General features: G+C 41.4%; 1 protein-coding gene across 5 annotated transcripts in view; it reads right to left on the bottom strand.

The window, feature by feature from the left end:
- HDAC9 (histone deacetylase 9) overlaps nucleotides 1–16,890 on the bottom strand; it is a 324,682-nt gene that overhangs the window by 130,939 nt on the left and 176,853 nt on the right. The window contains exon 1 of one of the 5 annotated variants that reach the window (XM_026044907.1): nucleotides 7,286–7,340. The exons of the other annotated variants lie outside the window; for them this stretch is intronic. The gene's annotated coding sequence lies outside the window, so the exon portion shown is untranslated. Of the gene's footprint in view, nucleotides 1–7,285; nucleotides 7,341–16,890 lie in introns of those variants that run through there. 5 annotated transcript variants of the gene reach the window in all.

Genomic DNA, 16,890 nt, shown 5'->3' with positions numbered 1-16,890 from the left:
ACCTGATGAGGCACTCAATTGACTTTACAGTACTAAGAAGTGTAATAAATTAAACTGGAAATATATTCCTCTTTGTTCTATAAAAGGGATTTTATCATGATTATACCTTTTCCTTATTTCTTTTAAGGGTTTGCATACATGTCATAATGAGAAGTAAAATAAATGCAAACAGTGATCTGGGCTTTGATTTACCATTCTCTTATTTCCCCAGGGCCTGAAAAGGAAGCTCAAACAACCACAACTTCTAAAATATCAGTGAGAGGCCTTGAAATACCAACACTGAAGTTACAGCTAGCTGACTTTAAAAAAAAAAAAATCAAAGGCTTTATTAAATTGTTTTACTAAAATCAGATTCCTTTGCTGCAAATATGCTTTTGAGTCAAACAGTTAKAACAAACACAAATATAAATACCATCTAATTTGTCATATGCAAGAAGTTTTTAAAAGTTACAGCATTTGCTGTTTTTTCACTAGTGAATATATGAGCAATAYTTCCATTTATTAATCTACCAGAGCTCACGCAAGTATCAGGCCAACCACTGCTGTCAGAGGAATAAAGGCAAATGTGCTCAGTAAATCACACCAGAATGTGAAACACTTCCAAACTCCAATCTAGGATGGTCTGTTATCAAGAAATCCAAGCTGAGCTATATTTGGGTTTCTGAGTTACTTTATTTATATTTCAGTTAGGGGAGCTCTTATACATGCATTCCCTAAACCCGTCAACACATAGACAAGCTTTCACTTTTCAGAACATGCCCTTTTCATATAAGGAATCTGGATATCCTAAATTCTGGAGAATTCTGCTGCAGGCGAGGTAAAAATAGGCCAAAGACAAATGTGGATATAGTTAAAAATGTAGAATTTCTATATAACTGTCAGCTCCAATGTCCAATGTCTGTGACATACTAGTAGCAGTATTAATTAATTGCAATATATTCATGTTAATGACGTGGTTGATTCATGATATCAGGTTAATCTATTGACCCAAAACACTCCCACCCCATGGTACGAGTGTACCAGACAGGCCAGGGGAGAATGCAGACAGCGTTATTCCAGTTGTGCCTCCTCTGGGCATAGATCAGTACTGCTGCAAACTAGATCCTTACTGAAGATACCAGATAAGGTTTGACAGTGTGACAATACCACTTTCTGTTTTGCAGACCTAAGTACAAGCTGTCTTCAAATCAGTGCAGATGCTGGTTTACTGCTACCCTCTGGTCACTTTGTTAACACTTTGATGCATGTGTGATATAAATATGTGGGTTTGCACTCGCATAGATGCATAATTCTTGCCTAAAATGTTCATGGAAAGCATAAAGGAGCTATGACTACAGCTTACCCTCACCCCTCTTCTTACAGCAGGAACAAGGGTAGCTGCTCCACACACATAGGCCTTTAACYGCCCTGGCGTTTCACGTATTAAAAGACAACGTTCAAAGTCCATCAGCTTGTTAGAGATGAATGAAGGGGCAGCACGGAGTTCGCTAGAGACCTGTCTTTGCCTAATGCCCCACTCTGAGACTACGTGGGGCTGTTTAAGTGCTACTATATATCCCTGGAAGGCTCCATTTTCACTTGCTCTCCTTTCATGCTGTGGACGCTGAGGCCTGTCAGCGGCGAGCCTGGCTGTACATCTGCTGAGTACTCCCAGCTCTGGGGCACCACTTGCCAGTCCCAGTGGACATCCAGAAAGAAAAGGGGCAGAAAGTTTTCCTTGGAGCCGGGGCAACAAAGGTAAACGGTCACCAGGTGGGTATGCCAGTAGTTATATCCCTAGTTAGATCATCACGCTCATGGCAAATCAGACTGTGAGGAGGTGTCTGCTGAAGAAATATCTGCAAGGGGCTTGGCTGCTTCGGATGTGCGACGGCCAGTGCAGCAAATAAATAAAACCTCTCTAAAGGAAGCCAAGTGCAAATCTTCCAGAGGACTGTTGTCAACTTTGTATTTTAGGGAAAAAGACAAGTGACCCAAAAATAGATTTTAGAAAGCATATTTTCCACTTTTCCTTCCTCCCCATTTTTGTAGCTAGGGGGTTGACTCCAAAATACTAAAATATCCAGGGTGGTATTTTTTCCTCTTTTTCAGTGTGTAACAAAAGTTGACATGCTCACGTAACTCACTGAGATCACAACCTCTCAAGAAGTCATTATACCCAGGAAATCAAGACGGACCTTCTGTTATTCCAGGGCTTTTAATAAATGTTCATGGAACATCCTGATCTGTGACAAGCATGGCACTAAAAATGGTTTCTGATCCCAAGTKCAGAAAAAGGGAAGGAAAAAGAAAATGAAATTGTGTGCAACTGAAACTGCACACAAATGAGGGGGAAAAGTCTACCAGAAAAATAATCACATTTTWAAAAGAATATTTTTAATGAGAGATCAGCAATGTGATACTGCTTACTGTACTAGCAATAAATGCTATACAAAATTATTGCAGATCCTTAATAACAAGATGTACTTGTTTGTATTACACGTTTATTCCATTCTGCTGCCCTTCATACCACCTTCCCTTTGACTGTAGCAGTCAGGGGAGCCTATCGTCCTCTGCTTATATAAAGCACCTAGTATATTTACATAGCGACTAAAATAAATAAACAATAATGGATTATTGGCTTTTGATTTCTCACAAGTCCACCCTTTGCAGTACACCTAGGATCAGAAGAGATTGTTACAGCAAGAATGAGAAACATCTATAAAAAAAATATGGGGAAGGCAGGAAGAAGGAGGGGAAAAGAAAGGGTCAGAAGGACGGTGCAAAGCAAGGAAGGTAGAGTTTGTTAGACTGCAGAGCTGAATTAGGAGTGGCAGAAGATGAAAAGGGACAAACTAACACTGGCAATACAGCAGATGGGAAAATTATGCAGCAGACAGACCGCAGAGCTGGATGGATTACGATGTCAAAAGAGGAAAAAAATGGGCTGCTCTAAAAAAAGTAAAGGGGGAGTTTCTCAGGAAGATCCATCTCAGCTTGATGAAAGGGTTGTGAAGGTTTTAAAGGTCTTGATTTAAACTATTTTTTTTGCTGCAGACAGAGCATATCTTTCAGAGAACAACCCTCAGTACCATGCAGATGGTCTCATTTGCATCACTAAATTTTATAAGACAGGCACTTCAGTAAGAGATTACATAAAATATCATACAAAAGCATTATAAATGCACAATCAAGGAAATACCAATCTTCCAGGATGATTGCTTATATTTTTGTCTCATAAATATGAAGACATTTTTGGATTTATGTGGCAGAGATTGAAACCACAACCATTTGCAGTAAATAATCACATAAAATCTGTCTCTCTCATATTCTGCATTTGAGATTAAGGAGAGTTTCCTGAAAAAAAAAAAAAAAAAAAGTCTGAGACATCTCAGAGTCACAGTTTTAATCTAAATATTATAGAACTCTTCTATATTATAATGAAAGGATTTCTTGACAAAAACAAGCATTTTAGATGTTTACTTCTGAACTCAAGTTATATTCTTAAACTGAAGAAAATCCCAAACTAGCACCAAAACAGCTAGTTCAAGCTCAACTTCTGTCCTGAAAACTTCTGTCCAGACAAACTCCTGTCCAGCTTAGTCCTGTTCAGACAAAACACATCTCTGAAAAATGCTCAGGAATGTAAAGACATTCTTTCAACCACCAGAGGGAGTCAATCTTTTTTTTTTTTTTTTTTTTTTTTTTTTTTATGGCAACTAAAAATTAGATTGAATGGAAAAAGTACTGAAAAGACAAGAAAATGCTTTAAAAATACCCTTGCTTATATCCACATATATATACACACCACATAAAAAGAAAATAAATCTTAACTTAATCTTAGGATTTGTTCACTGATATAAGAAAATTACCCTAACTTTTTTTTAAGTGTTTATTAGCACATCCTATTAATATGTTTTCCCTGTATGGCTTCAGATTAATTGGATTTTAGAATCAAAAACAAATAATTCACATCATCAGAATTATGCTTCCTATTTCTTTATTAGACTCCTTACCCTCCCTTTAAGTCTGCTCCTGGGATATGCAGCCTAAGTTCAGAACTGTAAATACAGCAGAGTGTCTCCAAATTACTTCTGATTAAGTCACCTTGTGAGCATGAAGAGTTATGAGCTTACAATGCCAAGTATTGGAAAGAAAACAATATTTCTATTAACTTTGTCCTTGCAATTGTTATGCATTGCAAAAGCAAACTGTAGCAACTTCAATCATACTTGCAGCTTTTCAGGTATTGATATACGAGCTGGAGCTATTTTTATGACTATTTTTCTGAAATAATACTAATTATTTTTTTTTTTGCATTCTGCATTATTCCAGAAACTCATGTAGTAAGGCATTTCTAAGAAATGCATCTTTGTTATGTCAAAAGAAACAACAGCCATACAGCAGTTTTACAGAGTTCTGATGCAATTAACAAGTTCAATTCAGAAAACTGGAAATCCAAACATTATTACCCATTYTTTTTTCTGCAGTCAAGCCAGAGGATATTTCTTCAGTCTCAAATGAGAGATTATTGCTGAAGCGAGTTTTTCCAGAAGTTAAACTTCATGTTTAAGCCTCAATCTATGTCTGTTAAAACCAGTGGGAACTCTTCACCCATTTTAAACATAAATTTTAGAAATTTTCAGGTCAGTCTGGAACATACATACTACTCTGCTCAAAACCAAGCATGCAAACTCACGCTTCAAGAAACTCATAAGGTCCATTGAAAATCTCAGTCTAATTATTTAAGTAAAACCYTGTCATACTGAAACCTCAACCTCCCTCTCACATATTAATCATTCATATTAGAAGTCCTYTCTCACGAGAAACAAGAAGAAAAAAAATCTCAGCATATTGCAGTAAGAGGCAAATTTGGTACTGTTGACTGGGCTTTTAGGTCTGGCTAGAAATATCCTCAAAAACTGAAGTTTTATAACACAAAAGGCAACAAGAAAGTAAATGTTCTACTTCTGCAACTTTCTTTTTTTGCATAGCATTTTTTAATTGATGAGATATAATTAGTGATAAGTTTAAGAGTTGTTACATCAGACACTGCATATTGAGAATTGGGAGAAGTCAGAGCACCTAATTCAGGACTGCCAAGGAAAGGCTCTAATGCTGAATTTAAGGGAAAGCACCATGAGAATATGGTATGTGCATCCGGTCCTTTGGGTTTTGTTTCATTTTCACACAGAATAACATCTCTAGATTTTGAAAAATTTGTTTTCCTACTTTATCACACTAAGATATTTGACAAATGAGGTGTTTAAAGATTAAAATATGTATTTTAAAAGAACTATTTTTCTTGGAAATACTACAATGTACAAMCTCTACAAGAAAATTTATTAGATAAAAACACTACTGCAAGACTATGAGTAAAAAATAACAAGCCTGACTCATTCCCTGACCATATTTTAAATATTCAGTGATCTTTTTAATTTTGGGGTTTCATCTCTCTTAGTCAAGGTGCTTAAAACTTATCAGGAAATGTTTCTCAATGGTTTAGATTTGTTGAAGATATTATAAATGAAACTACATTAAAATAATCAAGAACAAAATGCAAATCATTGCTGAGGAGTCACTCATTACAGCTTCACTTCATATGACTTTTTATATTATATCACTGTACAGTTACACCTCTTAGAGTTACACTGCTAATGAACAGGCTTTTATTTTGACTAATAAGGTTATTYATACCAACTTTTATACATACTTTTATTTTTTTCTTCACTTTATTAACGTCTGATAGCAAATAAGTGAACTGATACATCTGCACAGTTTGGATTTCCCCATACCCAACCCTGGTCCCACAGGTCTCTCTGCTGACTGTTAAGTGTGACTGGTTAAACGAGCACTGAGACCATCATGGCTTACCAACAGAGACCGTTTAATGCAGTTTTAGGAAGTGAAACTGAAGAATATAGTGTGTGCAACTGACTTCCCCAGGCTCACCAAAATAAAACAGCTTTTCCTAGAGCTATCACAAACTCTACACAAGAGGACTACTCGTTGTGGACAGAAGCAGTCTGCAGAAAGTACAGGCATAAAGGATTCTGGATACAGCATAAATCTTTGGAGAATCACCAAGAGTCAGTCTACTTGAAGCAAGGGGGGTCTGCAAATACAGGCGATGAGCATGCTGTTGAGGGCACTCATTCCAGCTGTGCCAATACTGCTCCATCAGTTCAGAGATGCACACCCAATAAAACCACACCGCAAAGCTGATACCTAATACACATCCTGTACAAGTCAGAGTCCCCAAATGACCAAAAGGCAAGATCTCAGTTCAGAAAGAGATCATCACTTAGGTACAACAAAATGAAACTGATGGTCAATAAAGGAAAAATGTTTTTCAAGGACATACCTTAAATCCTTTCCAAACACACATAAAATGTATGACACTTTCCACACCAAAGACCATAAAAAACAGCAGATCATCTTAAAAACGTGAATATACTAAATGGCACTCTTGGCTATCCTATTAATGCAACCATATCTMGAATTTGCAGGACTTTACTGTCTAACTTCATTTTAGGGGTCACTCTGGTAAAGAATACAGTGATTTCGGCTTGGGCTGAAGATGCAAAGATCACACTACTGATTACTAGAAGGCTGACTTCAGACAGTGCCACCTTGTATTTATTGGTCATCTACAAAACGCGTAATATTGTGTGACTCCTGGGCACCAAGTCGAGCAGCTATAGATTCTGCAGTCTTTGGGACAAGGAGATTTAAGTTGTTTTGTTAGCCAACATCAACATACATAACTCATGTCATGCACAATACATTTTTGTGCAGACACATTTATATCAGCATTTCAATGTAGCATTAGATGAAAATCCCATCACTACTACTGTTAACACCTTTTACAATGACAGTGGAATACTAATATTAATGAGATGTAATATTTGTCCTTTCTGCCATGCTAACCCTATAGTGAAACCGTCTGATACTGTTGAATATCATAAGCTCATGACCATAATCCGATGATGGTCCTCCAGAATCTTCTGAAAACTGTCATGAAATCTTGCAAGTCATTCTTAAATCTCATTAAAACTTTCAGAGTTGAGTCGAAATCCTGAGGCTCAACAGAAAGAAATCTTCAACAGTCCAACAACTTAAGAAAGCAACTTGCRAGCAAATTACAAGGGCTGGGAAGTGGTTGTCCACAGCCTGCTCACTACTCTAGAGCATTGCAGATACAAACTAGTGCTCACATCACTTATTTCTTCTGYCCTTCCAGGCTTGACCTGCTGATCATCTTTCCATTGTAAAACAGAGAGAGACTAAGTGGAACATTACTCACCAAGACTTCCAGTCCTTTAAGTAAATCCATCTGCTAAAACTTCACATGGCAATTTCTTTTCCTCTTCTGCATGCTAAGTTCCATGTGTTTCAGAGTTCAAAATACTGCCATAACCACGAGATTATCCTGACAGGGCGAGGCAGGTTCACATGGAAGGGATTTCCGTGCATTGGCCAAGCAAGCCAAAACAGGCTACGTACATTAAACTCACCATCCAACTAGTTTGTATAGCCTCCTAGAGAAATCCACTGAAACAGCCATCACAAATTCCCCCATTAGCATTATTTAAAAAAAAAAAAAAAAAAAAAAGAAAAATTACTATTACTTGTAAAGCAAATGCCAATCTGATCTGTTTTTCTGAAATAAACGTTACTCAGTTCTAAGAATTTGCACAATTCATTTCCTTTGCTCTTCCTTGACAATAGCTATTTAGAAGAGGTCTATTTATTCCGCAGAACATTTCACAGTTCCTGTTTCTAGATGAGAATCACATTAACAAAGAGTAGAAAGACATAAAAATGTCTCAAAAAAGCAAGAATGAATTCTGTAATGTTTGTGTTTTTTCCACAAGGGAAAAAATACTTTCAAAGATAGACATGAATGCAGTTAGCCTTGCATGAGCAACTGATCCTTCCATGAACTTACCAAAAYGAGGAGAAGAAAGTAAAGAAAGTGTTTAAGATGAAATGAATAATTAGATATGATTATGTTATTCTATAAACAATTCATAAATGACAAAATTGACCTTTTTCCAAGAAACCGACTTGCATCTACTTCACAGTAAGTGATAACACTTTTTCTTTATCTGTTACTATCACACTGGATTATAAGCCCTGCTTCCTTCCTGAAACACACTGGATTCCATGTTAAAGTAGTTTTTAGCCAATATATTGCACTTTCTGCATACRAGGTAGAATGCTGGGAATTTAGTTCCTAGAAATCTAGTTAATCTCATCCTGTTACCTAAGTTATATTTTCCGCACAAACTAACCAACCTAGGCTGTATTTCATACAGCGATATTTACAGCAACAAATATGTGCAAGCAAACATAATCCTTCCTCCAGAATACAGAGGACCACAGCAAAAAAGAGCAAAAAGTAGAAAGGTCCAGCAATATAAAGTATTTAAATGGATGATGTAGTCAGATGTAAAGGAACTTTTTGTGTTTTAAACACACCGTGTATTTTATTCCCTTCCTATGCTCTTTATAAGCTCTTCACCATCACCTCCAGGTTATTACTCTGACTAAGAGACGTCCACTTGGCACCTCTCCCTGTGAAACTGCACTGGTAGCGGCGCTGAGCTGGTGCTGTATGTTGGCATGGACATGCAGAGCTGTTTTCATCCCTCGCCTGTGGTTTCCTTTTCCACAGMAGGCTACCCAGTATTCCAGGCACAGCCTGAACCAGGATAAACTTCCTGCTCAATTACTGCGGTTCCAGTTCTCAGCCTGACCGTGGGCCCCAGGGACGAACYGCAGTCTCTTGGGTACAGCAGTATCAACATGCTACTGGAGCTGCTGAGTAAAATGATTAATGCATTGAAATACCTGTATTTTCTAGCACAGGCTGTTCTTAATGGTTTTATTAGGCTTTTTGGAATCTGCAGCTTGCAMTGCCATAAAGAAAAATAAAATAAAAACACAAATCCACTGAAGGTTTCTTCTCAAAATATTTATTTTTGCCACAATATATATTCCATTGCATCTCTGCATGGTTAAAACATGTAATTTACTTGAAAGCAACATTATATGAAAAACTGCCCTTGAAAGTGAAATGGAGAATCCAAATTCTCCATTTGCATTTATAAATATATATAATTGCTTATTTCTATATTTATATAATTGCTTACTCCTATATTTAYGTTTTAATATTTTTATTTTATTTTACAATTAAAATGTGTCCCAAAACCCCAAAGGAGTTATAAAAGCTACAAATGCTTCGGKGTCAGTGCTATCATAAGACTACAAAGCTATAAGACTACAAAGCTACAAGGCTACAAAAGAAGAGAAACAGAAGGCGACAACATCAGCCTGCGTATCTTTGTTTGTTGAAAACTTTAACCTGCAAAAACTGTTCAACTGATATATTGAATGTTAGATTTGAATTTTAAATGTATGAACAGAAACGGATTAAGAAACTGGCAATGTAAGGACAAGAGCTACAAAAGAGGGAAGCATTTTATCATACCGACGTGTGATGCTTCTCCTCATACAATCTCCTAAGTTAAAGTCTGGGGTGGAAAGACATGAAAAATGACCCCAGTATAATGGTTGTTCCCCAATCTAGAAAGAGCTTAAAATGACGCTGCAGAGAGGTAACCTCTTTGCCATGGTGCATAAGCTCCATGTCTCTTCTTCCAGCAATTCTCACCAGCCCTCCGAAGCATGATTAAAATAATGATAGATATCATAGCCTTCTCTTTGAAGAAAAGGAGCAGCTCCCTGTTCTTGCTGTGTGACAGGAGGTAAGAGATTTGCACAAAGTCACGTGAAAGTCACTGTAAAGACAAGTGGTGTAAGACCAGGTCATAATGACTGAGTCACATGAGATACATACGTCCAAATGATGGCCCAGATTGCCTTAATAAATCAATAGGCATTAGCAGAGCCTGTAAGGACTGAGTGTGAGCACTGCAAAACAAACAGGGGCAGCGAGTGCACCCAGTATTTTCTTCAGGGATGACTATGAATCCTACACTGCTCACTCMGCTAGTAAAAAATAATCCTGTATTTAATACAACTAAGCAAGTTAACATAACATGAAGAATATTCTAGGCTTTGTTATGTTGGGTGGCCTGGTATCTCAGGAACAGCCTTTCCATCCCAGCAGTGATAAAGCCTTTCTAACATTAGGCAGAGCCTTGCTACAGCACAGTAGCACTGCTTGAGCTCAGAAAATATCCCTCGATAGCTGCTGTGTTGACAACTCCCAGCCTTCTCAGCATCCATTTTTGCAGCTTGCAAAAGACGGCGCCACCAGCACGCAGCAGCAAAGAGTGTTCAGCTAGTTTCAGTCTCATGAAGCAAACCATCTGGTGAGATGCTCAGTCATCCAACCGTGGGGCTGTTAAACTGCTTTACCAAGGCTGGCTGCCACTGGGGCCGTGTCCTGGGGGCTGCTCTGCGCACGTCGCACTCGACACTTCCTTTGCCTGACTGCTGGAGAAACCACTGTTCCCTACTGAAATGCCGATTTTCCTGCTGTACCCTTTCTTCCACCAATTGACCACTCCTCTTTTTTGTGATACATAAGGGGCCACTTGGTAGATGAGCTTCCCAGAAGTGAGGTAGAGAAGAAGGGATTGAACAATACTAGGAGCAGAGTTTCACTGCGCCAGGGTGATGGGACAAGACTCCAAACTGCCTCCTGTCTCTAATGAGCCAGAGCAGACTGCAGAGCTCGAGTAAACAACAATCCAAGTCTGCGACTACCTCTCAATACTTATATACCAATCTCACTAGTGGTATTTTGGGGTCACAGGCGCATTTTAATGGACAATGGGCTTTAAGTCTCACTTTAGCCTAAAGATGTAAATAAGGACCGGAAGTAAATAACTAGGCTTTCACTTGAAATTCCTGGAGATTTTACTCCCATTTCTGGATAGCTTCAGATGGTCTCTAGCTCTGCTGAGAACACTAACGTGTACAACGCTTCTCTTATTAGTTATTGCTTATCAGTGCTTATCTGACTGCTGATGTATGGTTCCAGYAGAAGCACAATAGATCATAATAAGCCAAGTCCTTTCTTCTGAGAGAGAAACTTACTTGGGAGAAAAGGCACTACAGGAAGTCATGTGTTTAATCACATCTCTGGCAGAAACAGAGATAGGCTTTCAGTCAAACACATGCACAGAGATCTGAAAAATTTTGCAGTCATTAGGGAGATAAAAGATATTTGAAAGAAAAACTGGACCTTTTATGTTAATTCCCAAGTCTTCTCCTGTCACCCTTGACTCGTGCTCTCCAAAAAGAGCTCTGCTTACAGCCATTCTGCCAGTGCTTTGCAGACTAGGTCAATCCCCCAAAACTAATTTTACTCTGCACATTCACAAAAACAAAATTGGCATATATCACATGGCCAAACTGATGCCTCCATTCTACTCTCCCTCTGCCTGCAGGGACAGGGCAGGAAAACAGTGGTGGCAGTGATGAATCTACCTGCAGACATCGCATTTATTCACACTCAGAATGAAATTTCCCTCACACAGGCATGGTGCAGTCTCTCTCTTCTACAGCCATTTATACTTGCATGTATACAAAACAAAGCCTGCATAATCATGTTTGAAATTTTCCTATTTTAAGATTTTGATTGATAAACAATAATTTACTGTCTCTGGAAATCATTATATAATTTTCTTGGTTTTACACTGTAACTTGCAATTACCAATTAAATTACCAATATGATGCCYCAGCATTTTTGTGAATATTGTATAATTCTCTAGTCATAATGCTACAACTAAGTGTTACATGCAAGTCGGCTATGATGCCAGTTTCTATCCTGAAAATCACTATATGATTTGCTTTTCCAATCATATTAATTAATCCTACATTGGACTGAATGGCTATGCTTTGTTATTTGTTATGCTGTTAATAAATAGATGGATCTTACTAACTTCAGTGCACTTTTGTGTACAACTTAAAATCATATTCATTACAAAACCTTTTTAAACCTTAAAAATCATCTGTAATCTGAACATCCTATTGGCTGGCAGGTTTAATTTTAGCCCTTTCATCTGCAGACTGCATATTCCCCCAACATTTTTGCTAGCAGTTTTGAAGGGATGCATTGCAGATAACAGAGCAGTCAGCTCCACTGTGATAGCAAAGATGCAGAGCAGATACCACTGCTCTAACAGGTAATGCAAAAAGCAGTCAAAGCTACATACAATTCCAGCTTCAACAGCTCTTTGCAGATAAATGATAAAATGATACTATACCAGTTCATGTAATTATGCACAACAAATAGCTGTGCCACTTTTTAAGAATATACCATAAARCAGAGAGAGACCAATGCTGTTACCTGTATTTCTGATGGTGACCATTTCATTTGTACTTCTATAAATATTGCTTATAAGCATCTATAAAGACAAAGATTTAAAAATAGGTCACAGGCATTAGGGGCAGATTATGCTGTACAGGTGGGAAAGAATGATTTCTGGCACAAGTGCAGATGGTGTCTGTGTTCAACATGTGGGAAATCTCCATCCATAAAAATCAACTACCACAAGTACTGAATGAAGTCATTCCATTTCAGAGCACAACATGAATCTTTGATATAGCTCTCTTCTTCAAAATATTTCTATATCTCAAATGAACTCAAATGAGTAAAAATAAAGATCTTATCCTATTAAAAAATCAATACAATTTTTATCAAAGAAAATATGAGTTTCAATTAGCTTTCCATTTGTAGCTCCTAACTTATTCCTCATTCCACTGGTTCTTGCTCCCTGTCCTCCAAAAAGACATAAGGAAAAGGAGAGAAGAGCCTATTCAAACACTCTTGCTACTTTTTCAGTATGTCCAGCAGGAGTATCCACAGATCAATTTACAGAGAAGCTCAGACTAGGACTCAAAATATAACCCAGCTTGATTCCCCTCTCTGTATTTGTCAGGAAGATAATACAGATAGAATATGCAGGACACCAAGAAATTACTGCTCTGTATAAAACCTTATCTTGCAGATAAAAGTTTACAGCCAATTTGTCAAATTTGTTAATACACAACTGAAATCAGCTGAAGATTTCTCTGTATTCCTAGACTTCTATGCACACTCCGAAAGCTCCCCTTAAGATCCAAAATTGCATGAGAATATAAAGATAGCCCACATTGCAATCAGTCACTGGCCAGGATGACAGGGCCATATTCCTTGGCAGGAAATTATGTAGTGAAACACAGAACCCACAAATATTAGCAGTGATCAATTGGATTAGACAATATATTTCATCCAAACCAAAATTTGTCATTCCTACAGAACATGAGATCTCGAAGGGAAGGGCTCTGGAGCGGACACTCGTGCCGGAGCTCCTTGTCTAGAGGAGAACCACCGCAGCCAAAGGCCGCCCAGCGAGCAAGCGCAGGGGGCGCGAGGCGCGAGGCAGCCCCCGTGCCAACGGCTGAGCGGGCAGCGCGGAGCCCCCTGCCCGAGGCGGCTCTGACCCTGCGCGGGCTCCGCCGGCAGGACAGGCGGGAACTGAACAGCAGCCCCCACGGAGCGCAAGCGACCAGGAGTGCRGCAGTTAGCGCAAGCAGGGTGTGCAGGGTGTCCCCTCCCAGGTGTGTGAAGGAATTCTGTCTACAGTCTCCTCCATCAGTGGGAGACCAGGAGAAACTGTGGTGCGTACTTGGCAGAGAGCTTGCGCCAGGAAGGCTGTGGCCACGCAGACTGAACCGCCACAGAAGCACTCGGCAGTGCAGGTCTCGAGCCGTGAGGAGTGCCTGAGCCTCTCCTTGGTCCCAGGGAGTGGCGAAAACACCGCCTGCCTTAGGTGTGAGCGGGTGGAGGACCTGCTTAGCCTGGTGGTGGAGCTGAAGGAGGAGGCAGAAAGGCTCAGGGCCATCAGGGAATGTGAAAGAGGAATAGGCTGGTGGAGCTGCATTCTGCAGCCCTCCCAGAAAAGGCACCCAGAGAACCCCCTGGTTCAATCTGGAAAGCCAGCACCCTCTTGCTACAGGGCAGAGAGAAGAGAATTAACATTATCCAAGGATGAACAGTAATGGAAAAGGGTCCCTGTTCAAGGTGGCAGGACAACCCTTCCCTGGCCCACCTCACCCCCGCCAGTGACCATGTCCAACAGGTACGAGGCCCTRGATCAGAGGGTGCAGACAGATGAGAACATGAACCAAGCCCCATCTAGGGGACTGTCTGCTGAGAGGTGGTCAGCTCCACGCCCTGAGGCTGCTACCCCTAAGGAGAAAAGGAACAATGGAAGAAGCGGCAGGTGACCGTCGTAGGTGACTCCCTGACGCAGGGCACGGAGGCACCGATCTGCACACCCTACCCCTTATCCAGGAAGGTCTGCTGCTTGCCAGGRGCTCGAATAAGGAATGTTACAGAGAGGCTGCTGGGAGTGCAAAAGCTTGACACTTCCTTTGGGCAGCTGCAGGGACAACAACTGTGTGAGATGTGAGCAGGTGGAAGATCTGYTCGCTATCGTAGCTGAGCTRTGAAAGGAGGCTGAAAAGCTGAGGAGTATGTGGAAGTCAAAGAGGGACATAGGCTGGTGGTGCCAGGCTCCAGCCACTGGAAAACATGAGTAGGCACTGGGAAGTCCTTAGCAACAAAAAAACACAGATTCCTTCCTCCAGCCCACATAAGGAAGAAGAAACTAAAATGACAACGAATGGAAAAAAGTCCATGCTCGAGGTTGCAGGAGTAATCCCTCTCCCATCTCACCCTACTAAGTACCCCTATCCAACATGTGCAAGGCAATGAGGGATGAAGGGCAATCAATGGATAGTGAAGGCGAGAGTCTCTCTTCTCCAAAAAAAATCAATACAATCTGAAAGGCAAATCTCTGGTATCRTGATCACCAGTTGGAGGAAAAAAAAAGGCGTATTAGAGTTGTCGTGGATTCCTCAATACAAGATAGAGAGGGTCTAATATGTAGAAGGGGACCTCCTTCCCTTCTGCACATATATTAATGTGCTGTACGGTTTTGCTCTCCACATCTCTGCCTTTTAAAGCCTGAATGACTAAAAGGTAGGAAAAAAACACATCTGAAATAAAAAGGTCCAATGSTTGCAAATTATTAGTTCTCAAACCTTAAGCTTTAGGATATACTTGTCTATAACTGTGATGCTCTGGGTACCCAGCAGAAATGGGAATGACTGTTCAGAACTGTCTGAATGACTGTTCAGGCTGTGCTGAATGACTGTTCCTAGCCAAGAAGACATAATATACCTGCTGCTATATTTCCTTTTTTAATATTTAGTTTTGGAATACCTTTCAACATTTATCCCAGCCAAAATAATTGTAAATGTAATCCTTTTAACCTATTATAAAATAGAATTTTCAATATTTTTCATTTTCAATAGAGGAAGTTCATTTCATGTTTGGCTACTGTTCTCTGAAAAGAAACATTACCTTGCTTCCATTAATAAATACACAGAAAATTTCCTGCATATTTATTGCTTCTCTGAACTAATGACAACCATTAGCAGCAAGCACATCCAACGGTTGCACAGAATTAGTTATCAAAACCTAACCTTTAGGATTTCCCTGTCTGCAACTATGATGCTCTTGGTACACAAGAGAAAGGGGAGAGGCCAAAATGGGGCTRAAACGGAGCCAAGTGCAGCAGGCAGGAGTCAAGGAGCCAGCAGAAGAACTTGACACGAGCTACTATCACTGGTAGAACATAGGAAAGGAGAACTTACTTAATATGRAAGCAAGCAAGACCATCGAGTCTGTGGCACTCTTAGATGCTCCACACCCTCTGAGGGCTCAGGCCTCAGCCCTCTCTAAGAGGCAGACACACCTGACGTTCAACCACTTGGAATATGCTTGCAAAAGGAAAAAGCACACCTGGACTGCAGGCATGACTACTACGTGAATCCAGACAAGAAGGGAGGCAAAGGGCACCAACGTGCGGCGAGCGCGGCGCCGCCATCGACTGCCAGGGGAGGAAGTGCGGCTGCAGCTTCCACCTCCCCTGTGCGGCGGAAAATAACTGCGTGACGCMGTTTTATAAAAATCACAGGTAAGGGCTGCCCGCCCCGCTGCGTCAGAGAGACACACGGCAGCGAGCGGCRGCCAGAGCCAGGAGGCCTCCTTGCTCCCGCAAGCTGCACCCTGGCAACCCCAGCGCTTCTTCCCCTGCWCCTCTCCTCTCTGTCCACGCCAGATCCTACTGCTCAGAGCACCGGCCGAAGCAGACTGTGAATGTGTCACCAGATGCAGACACCGTCTGCATCATCYGCTTCGAGGCAGTGGAGGAGAAGCTGTCCTTCGGCACCATGGTGTGCCCGTCGTGCAGGGGCACCTGGTTCCACCGGGGCTGCATCCAGGTAGGAGGCCTCCCCTGCCCCGCGGCCTGCCCGGGGCCTGGCCGCAGCTCCCCGCTAACTAACACCGCGTGGGTCTCTCCGCAGGGACTGGCTACCAGCGCGGGCCGGGAGTGCTTCCGCTGCCCGCAGTGCAACAACAAACAGAAATTCTTGTCCGAGATGCTGAAAATGGGGATCCATGTCCCGTTCCGGTGGGTCTCTTGCTCCCCTTGTGCTGGGCTCCCCATGGCGCTGGAAGCAGGGCCGGGGCCAGGCGAGCGGGGCAGCCTCTCGACCTCCCTCCCTTCTCCTGCAGGACACCTGCCTGGGAGGAGGACGGCCGCTACGACGACATGGATTACAGGCACAGCCAGTGCGATGCCGAGCGCTGCCTGTTCCGTGTAGGGAGACAGCAGGCGGAGGAAAGCGGGTATGTCACCACGCTGCATTTGGGAGCCGCCAGGGCGCACACACAGGCCGTGTGGCCAGGAGCAGGGACCGTGTGGCCAGGAGCAGGTGCCCAGCGCCACAGCAGGGCCACCCGCCACCCGGCCCCTCTCCCCTGGCCGCGGTCGCCTTGCTGCCATCGCTGCCAGCACGGGCTGCCGCAGGCACCAA

The sequence above is a fragment of the Nothoprocta perdicaria genome, unplaced genomic scaffold (genome assembly GCF_003342845.1).
Source record: "Nothoprocta perdicaria isolate Ctin4 unplaced genomic scaffold, notPer1 scaffold_106, whole genome shotgun sequence".
NCBI classification, from domain to species: Eukaryota; Metazoa; Chordata; class Aves; order Tinamiformes; family Tinamidae; genus Nothoprocta; species Nothoprocta perdicaria.
Note: the sequence above shows the minus strand (reverse complement) of the source record. Positions and strands in the feature narration are given on the sequence as shown.